This window comes from Protomyctophum parallelum (genome assembly GCF_964188405.1).
Source record: "Protomyctophum parallelum genome assembly, chromosome: 15".
Classification (NCBI taxonomy): domain Eukaryota; kingdom Metazoa; phylum Chordata; class Actinopteri; order Myctophiformes; family Myctophidae; genus Protomyctophum; species Protomyctophum parallelum.
In genome coordinates, this window is record NC_139710.1 from 441,224 (window position 1) to 450,668 (window position 9,445).

Below are 9,445 nucleotides of genomic sequence, written 5' to 3' on the forward strand. Positions count from 1 at the left end.
AGCACTTAGAACTATAAGTTCTAAGGGGAGAGGGAGATGGACTTCCGGTTCATGGAGTGAGGACGTGAGGACACGCCAGAGAGCCCCTGACAAACATTTTGAAAAATGAATTAAAATATTCTAATCGCCTGAACCAACGCCAATACAATTGGCTAAATTAAATATACTAACTGTAGTGGGTAATGCCACCCAAGAAAGACGCTTTGAGGAGTGTATATACGAAAATAACGCTGAGAAGCCGCACCGTCGAAATGACTGCTCCGATCAACAAAGCAGATCTAGCCGTCCTAATACGCAATATAATAAGAGAAGAACACCAAGCGGAGCTGACAGCACTTCGCACAGTTATACGTGAGGAAGTGGGCACAGCTATCGAGAGCATTCGGCCTCAATTAAAAGCTGTAGAAGACGCTGTCACGGAATGCAAGGGGAAACTCAGCGAGGTGGAGGACGCCGTTTCTAATGTGGACGGACGGGTATCGGACCTGGAGTGTTCTAATACTACACTCCAGGAAGAAAATGACAAACTCAGTGACAAGATCGAACGACTGGAGATGTACAGTAGGAGATTCAATGTACGTGTAGTCGGATTAAAAAATGGCATCGAGAAAGGCAATCCCACGGCATTCATTCCAGGCCGCGGACCTGCCCTGTGAGCCTCTTGTTGAAATTGCCCACCGAGTTGGACCAGAGACAACTAAAGGCAGCAGAACCATGATCGCTAGAATGCAGCGGCTCCAAGTGAAACAAGCGGTGGTACAAATCTCAAAACAAAAAGGTGCTATTAATTTCCACGGGATGAACGTGAGGATATACGCAGACGAGACAGCAGAAGAAAACAAAAGAAGATCCAAGTTCAAGGAAATAAGGCGAAAACTATTCAACGCCAAAGTGAAGACTGGATACAGACAACCTTCACAGCTTCTCATCACTTTCAACGGAAAGACAACAATATTCAAGACCCCGGACGAGGCTGAGACCTTCTATGCAGCTGTGATACAGCCCGCTCTGAGCTATGGCCCTGCGCCGCCGGCCGAGGATGGTGATGGTGGGCCCGCCGCGCCCGCGGAGGCCGGGGGTGGCGAGCCAGCCCTGCCAACCCTGCCCGCTGAGACCAGGGACGACGCGTAACACGCGCAATGGTGTCGGGTGAGACAACGAGACGTTTCTTCTGCTGGCAATGTAAGGTAGACCACTATCGCTCTCACATCGAATGGAGATACATTTACTTATGAAAAGAGAGACTACCTATGACTATTGTAAATCTCCAGAAAATGAACTGATCAGTGACATATACCTCAGGGCGCTGCCTAATTACAAAGAGCACGGCCCATTACGGTATTTAAAATAAAAGGACATAAATTAGTTTAAATTTAAAAGAAAGGGGGGGGGGGGGGGGGGACGAAGAAAGGAGAGAGAGAACTATGGAAATTAAATGATCGATATTGGAGGAACTGCCGTCTAATCGCTGAATAACAGACTGAAGGACTGTCTAACACATCAGGCCTAGTAAGCCAAGCGCACTCAAGACTGAGAGAACCATGCACAATGACGGCTAAACATTCTACTATATACATATATGCCGACGGCTAAACATTCTATTATATACTCATGTGCCGATGGCTAAACATTCTATACTTTTGTGTCGACGTAGATCTGAATAACAATGGGTTGTGATACTCTTTATGTTCATGGGCCGCATAATTTCTTTGTCTTTTTATTAACCCATTGGGCCTAATAATAAATGTGAAGATATCTAATTATAATAAGTATAGCAACAGACCGCTCTTATCACTCACTCACACCGCTGCTTAAGTTTAACTATGAATGTAATATGTAAAAAAAAGAAAAAGAAGAAGAACGGTGTAATGACGCTGTGAATATGGTTTAACCAGATAAACGAACAAAAAACACTTACACAGACTAACGAATATGGACGGGGACACTTTAATATTCTATCTGGTGTGGAGGCTCTTCGTGGTACTGAAGCCTATAATAGGCCTATAGGGCTGTGTCAGCGCGACCCTGAGGGAAACTAATTGGTGTATATATATTATATAGGCCTAGTAATAGCTTTCATTTCTGCTGAATTCTATTTTATTTTTGTATTCTTTATCTTCTTCATTTTGTCAATGTATTTTCCATGAAGACCGCAAAAGTAGGAGGCCTATATACACCTCCATAGACTGTTGTTTAGATGGGTGTTCCCTCTCTCTCTCTCTCTCTCTCTCTCTCTCTCTCTCTCTCTCTCTCTCTTTCTCTCTCTCTCTCTCTCTCTCTCTCTCTCTCGTTCTCTTTCTTCTCTACATAAGCAAAGGCTGTTATATAACAAAATATCACTTGTTTGAGAAGTGTTAAAAAGCTCAATACCAATAATAAAAAATAATGGACACAGTAACTGACGCTAAATCATGTAATCTAGTTATTTGAGCTCAACGGCCCTTATAGAAGAGCCTCAGCCTATACGGTAGGCCTACTCGGCCTATTTATTCTTTTTCCACCATGCATTAAGACTGGAGGGAGAGGGAGGGGGCTGCATGGGGGAGCGAAATCGGCTAATGCTTTTTATTATTTTTTTTGGGGGGGGGAGGGGGGCAGACAGAAAATGTGTATATATTTTGATGGAAATAACAGCCCATACGAAACGAAAACCATTATCACTAATATGGCTGTTGTATTATTATTTTTTCATTTTATTTTTCAATCTCGTTTCTTCAGATTTTTGTGGGTGCTACTCTGTGATTAATGGAGCTATACTGCATGGCTAACGGGGTCAGCACCGATAAGGGCGGCAATGACGGTGATAATGAGGATTTTTATTATTGTCATATAGACTGCAATTGAAAGAGCTGGGACCTTCTTACTTTTCTACTTCCATCCTAGGCTCAGGATAATTAAATTATCTTTATTGAGCTAAAGGACGTAGGCAATATTATTATTTAAAAAAAAAAAAGTGTGGTTCCCACTAAGATCAACGGCAGTAGACAACTAGCAGTACAATACCCAGTATTGTTTTAGCTTTCTCCTTTTTTTTCCCTTTTTTTCTCTCCGCTCTGTCATTATCATCACTACTAGAACTAATGTTGTTGTTGTTGTTATTCTTGTTTGTATTGGCATCGATAATGGTAGTAATAATAATAATTATCCACATCTTTTCCCATTTTCTTTCCTATATATATATATACACATATTACTCTTGTTTTTGCTTTTTTTTTTTTTCTCCTTCTCCCACGATTGCCTACCGCTTTTGGGTTTAAGAATGGGTATTACAATTCATTTTCCACTACAAAACAAACGATTAGAATATGGATAAAGATTCAAATGGGGGGAAAGGTATTTTGTTGGTTCCATGATAGACTGTGATACCAACGCAGTCCTTTATAGTGATAGGTTTTTGGGGTTGACATGCCTTCACTGGGAGGGCATTCGGGGAGGGTGGGAGGGTCCCTGGGGCAGAGACCTGTGTGCCTTTTTATTTATTTTTTGTTCTGTCTATCCTAGTTTCTTTTTTTCACCTTTCCCCCACCTGTGTGTGCATAGCAGGATCACTGGTTCGGTCGCAACATCAATGCGTTATGGCTTGCTTCATCCAAATCCTATATGACTAATTTAAATACCATTCCAAATAATATTCGCTTCATCTCTTGGAATGTCAAAGGGTCAAACAAGGCCACTAAAGTAAACAAAATAATATCTCACTTACAACATCTGAAGGCCGACATAGCCTTCCTTCAGGAAACGCATCTGAAGCCAGGTGACGTTCTAAGACTTAAAAAGGGTTGGGTCGGGCACCTATTTCACTCAAAGTTCAATGGTAGGGCCAGGGGAGCGGCCATTTTAATTAATAAAAACATTTCTTTTGACCCACATAATGTTACTGCAGACTCCAACGGCCGATATGTCATTGTGTCAGGCTTAATTTATAATACTCCTGTAATTCTAGCTTGTGTGTACGCCCCTAACTGGGACGACACTCAGTTTATCTCAAACTTTTTTTCCAAACTACCAGTTATTGATAACAGTTTCTTAATTATCGGTGGTGACTTTAATATGGTCCAAAATGGCACTCTGGATAGGTCGTCTACCAGAGTTGCAATCCCCTCTACCTCTGCTAATGCTCTCGCTACTTACATGGAGCAGATGGGATTGTCTGACCCCTGGAGGTTTCTCTTTCCTACAGCCAAAGCATACTCATTTTTTTCGCACCCACACCATACATTTTCCAGAATCTACTTTTTTCTTATGGACAACAGACTCTTAGGCAAGGTTAAAACATGTGAATACCATAGCATTGTAATATCAGACCACGCTCCCACCTCACTGGAGATTAATTTATCCAGAAGTTACACTCCAAGTAGACAATGGCGCTTTAATTCTCAGATGCTTGCACGCAATGACTTCAAAGAGTTCCTGTCATCTCAAATTGAATCCTATTTCGAAATTAACAAAACCCCAGACGTCTCTTGCTCCACTGTGTGGGAAGCACTCAAAGCTAGCTTACGCGGCCAGATAATCTCCTATACTTCACATGCCAGAAAGTCAGAAACTTTGAAACTTTCCGAGATCTCTGAAGAAGTCTTAAGAATAGACAACCTATATGCAATGGCTCCCACGCCGATTTTGTACAATAGGCGCCTTCAACTTCAGGCAGAATTTGACATGCTTTCAACAAGTCAGGCTGAACGCCTCCTGCTTAAATCTAGACAACGCATTTTTGAGATGGGAGACAAAGCCAGTAAACTCCTGGCACACCAGGCCCGCTCGGCTGCGGCCTCTAGATTAATCACCCAAATAAAATCTGCCACAGGTGTAGTCCTCTCAGACACAAAAGACATAAATGAAACTTTTGTTAAATTTTACTCCGAACTCTACTCCTCTGAATGCCCTCCAGCTCTCTGGGAAAATGACAACCCTCTGGATAATCTACCCTATCCGGTAATAGACCAAACACTATCCCAGAATCTGGGCAACCCAATTTCCTTGTCGGAGATCCAAGAAGCTATACAATCAATGCAAAACGGAAAATCCCCAGGCCCCGATGGATACACTGCAGAGTTTTATAAAACATTTTCTAACCTTATTTGTCCGGAACTGCAAAGTATGTACAATGAGTCATTTCTGAAAGGCAAACTACCCGAAACCCTATATCAAGCATCTATCTCACTGTTACTTAAGAAAGACAAAGACCCACTTCTCTGTGGCAGCAGGAGACCAATTTCTCTCTTAAACGTGGACCAAAAAATCCTAGCTAAAGTTCTTTATAACCGTTTACTTACTGTGGTCCCTGATATAATAGCAACCGACCAAACTGGTTTCATTCAAGGGAGGCACTCCTTCTCAAATACCAGGCGCCTGCTGGATATAATTCAAACACCACCTTCTGAACTCCCTGAAGTTGTCCTTTCGTTGGACGCGGAAAAGGCCTTTGATAGGGTCGAGTGGACCTACCTTTTCTTCGTATTGGAGAAAATGGGTTTCAACTCAGATTTCATTTCATGGATTAAACTCTTATACGCAGCTCCAGTGGCTTCAATCATTACAAACGACCTCCACTCACACTTCTTCCCCCTTAAACGGGGTACGAAACAAGGCTGTCCATTATCTCCTTTGCTCTTTGCGATCGCCATTGAGCCTTTAGCTATCTGGCTCCGCACTGAAGCAAGGTTTGAGGGTATTGCGAGAGGCGGGATCACTCACAAGGTATCATTATACGCAGACGACCTACTTCTATACATATCAAACCCAACGTCTTCCATTCCTGTCATTATGTCCATACTGGAGCAGTTTGGCAGATATTCAGGGTATAAACTTAAAAAAACTTTCAGGGTATAAACTTTAAAAAAAGTGAACTATTCCCAATAACTCCAGCAGCTAAAAGAATCCCCCAGTCACTCCTCCCTTTTAAATGGGTGGACACTGGGTTTAAATATCTGGGTATATTTATTACTAATTCACTCCCGCACATGTTTAAGGAAAATTTTCTTCCACTACTAGAACGCTGTAAGAAAGATTTAAATCGCTGGTCTATTCTGCCATTGTCACTAGCCGGCCGCATCAACCTTGTCAAGATGGCTGTCCTACCTAAATTCCTATATCTTTTTCAGCATATCCCAGTATTTATTCGGAAGAGCTTTTTTATAAAACTCGATCAGATGATAACATCTTTTCTATGGGGCAGCAAACCACATCGCATTAAGAAGTCTTATCTTCAACGGCCTAAACTGCTGGGTGGGATGGCTCTTCCAAATGTCATCAATTATTACTGGGCATGCAACATTTTAAAGATTATCCACTGGGTCAACCCAGATAATACTTCTCTGTGGACCCAAATGGAGATATCTTCCAGTCAACACTCTCTTTCTTCACTAATATGCTCAGGCCTTCCACTTATCCCTGTAGTCAGCTCCATGCCTTCCGTCATACACACTATTAAAATTTGGACACAATTCAGGAGACATTTCGGTCTTAAAAGCTTATCTTACCTAACTCCAATATACCGTAATCATTTGTTTGAGCCCTCATGTTCGGACCCTGTCTTCCGTAACTGGTTGGACAAGGGGATCAGAACTATTAAAGATCTGTACAGCAACGGGACTATGGCACCATTCTCATACTTAACAGAGCAATTCCATTTACCTGCCTCTCACCTATTTCGCTACTTTCAGATCAGACACTTTGCACAAAGACAATTCCCAAACTTTCCAAACCAACCCAACCATTCTGCAGTGGACTCTTTACTTTCTCTGAACCCCAATACAAAGGGCTTAATTTCAACAATATATAATGAACTCAACTCAATAAACCCATAAACTCTCAACCATCTTAGGACGGCATGGGAGCAGGACCTGGGACTAGAACTGCCCGACCCGACATGGAAGACAGCTCTGAGACTGGTTCATAGTTCCTCAATCTGTGCTAGACATAATCTTATCCAATGTAAAATCATTCACCGGGTTCATTACACAAATGCAAGATTAGCACAGATATTTCCAGACATTAGTGATGCATGTAACCGGTGCAGACAACCCGCTGCTAGCCTGTCACACATGTTTTGGTCATGCCCTAGACTGGTGGACTTTTGGACAGCCATATTTCAATCATATTCTGACATATTGGGTGTACCTATCCCACCCAACCCGTTAACGGCCTTGTTTGGTATTCCCCCAGGGACTAACACTCCCCCACACCTTAAAAGAATAATGTCCTTTACTTCTCTTTTAGCCAGACGTCTCATACTCCTGAAATGGAAACAAGTTTCCCCACCCACACACAACGGATGGATAAAGGACGTACTATTCTATCTTAAACTTGAAAAGATTAGATTCGCACTTAATGGCTCCATGACAACTTTCCAGCAAACATGGACGCCCTTTGTTGATCACGTAAGAACCCTGACAGTTGTCCCAGAGATGAGCGATATTTGAAATATTACTATACTATTACTATTACTATTACTATACTATTACTATAAATATTACTAATATTATCTATATAATGGTGAACGCATTGTGCCTATGCATTGCATATGCTTCGTGCAAACCGGTGGCTGCGCGCACACACAGGTGGTCCCCCCCCCCCCCCCTCTCCTCCTTTTTTTTGTTTTTTGTTGTTGTAATTTTCTGTATTGTCTCTGCATTGGGGAAGAGTGGGTGGGCTCAGGGGGTGGACGGGAGGAAAATGAGGGGTGCCTTAAGATCTACGTACTGTATTAACAAATGTATCTGACAGTGACATGTATAAGGACTCCACATGGGAGGGGAAAAAATGTAAAAAACCCAATAAAAAGATATTAAAAAAAAAAAAAAAAAAAGAACTATAAGTATAGCACTTGGTAACTCTCTCTTTACGAGGTTTCTTAAAGTATAGAATTAGAATATAGAATACAGGTTGAATGAACTCTCTTCCCTGCACGGAGGGCGCGCTGTCACTTCCCTACTCTAGAGACACAAACAGTCTGACAGCGGCCCGGAACACAGTCTTCAGTTTGGCTTCATGCCATCAGGCGAGACAGGGTGGAGGCGCTGGTTGGACGCGCAGGATGGGAGGCGGCGGCCAAGGGTGGAGCGTAGGGAACGCTCCCCACCACTGGCTGCGCAGGACGGATCTGCAGGGACGACAAACAGGGCGCGCGCACAGACAAACAGACATATAGCAGACCCGCGCCCCGACATCCGTAACACCCCCACCCTCAAGAAACAAACCATGGGGTTTGTTCTGAAGTTACAATTAAACATACTACCAAAAAAAACACTAATGTAATATCAAATATGTACAAATACAAACCTACAGGTTAAATCCTATTTAACCACCCCACACTCTAGACAAGGCGTCAGCCAACACATTGTCTTTTCCCTTCTTGTGCTTTATCTCCAAGTTGTACTCTTGCACTATTAAAGCCCATCGCATGAGTCTTTGATTATGGTTGTATATCCGTGACAAGAACACCAACGGGTTGTGATCTGTAAAAACGATCACAGGTAAGGAACTGCATCCTACATATACATCAAAGAATTGGAGTGACAACAGCAACGCCAAAGCTTCTTTTTCAATTGTAGAATACCGGAATTGGTACTTAGTAAACTTGCGGGAAAAATAGCAGACTGGATGGTCCACTCCGTCACAGTCCTCCTGGATAAGGACTGCACCAGCCCCGACAGCACTCGCATCAACTTCAAGTTTAAAGGGCCGATCGAAATTTGGAGCAGCGAGTACTGGGGCATTACACATGAGCGATTTGACGCTCCCGAACGCATGCTGACAATCATTAGTCCACACGTAATTTGACTTGGGACTGAGCAAATTGGTGAGAGGGTATACGACAGTAGAAAAGTTTCTACAAAACCCCCTGTAATACCCGGCTAGACCGAGGAATCTGCGAAGCGCGCGGCGCGTCTGAGGAGCTGGGTACTCCTTTATCGCAGCAACCTTGGCCTCCAGTGGGCGGACTTGACCTTGACCCACTTGTTTTCCGAGGTACGTTACCGTGGCTTTTCCAAACTCGCATTTGGCGAGATTCAATGTTAGCGAAGCCTGGGCTAAGCGCTGAAACACTTGCCCCAATGTGTGCATGTGATCACTCCAAGTAGAATTATACAGAATCACATCATCCAAGTAGGCGTTAACATTAGGCACGCCTGCTAGTACAATGTTAATGAGCCGTTGGAATGTTGCCGGCGCATTGCGCATTCCAAAGGCCATGACATTGTACTGCATAAAGTAGTCTGGTGTCACAAATGCAGAAATGTCAGAAGCACGCTTAGTTAACTTAACTTGCCAGTAACCTTTTAACAGGTCTAACTTTGTCACATAAGTAGCGTTACCCAGGTTGTCAATACAATCTTCAATAAGCGGCAAAGGAAAAGAGTCTGACACAGTTACATTATTCACCTTCCTGTAATCGGTGATGAATCTAGGTGAACCATCCGATTTCAGTTCAACCAGACAA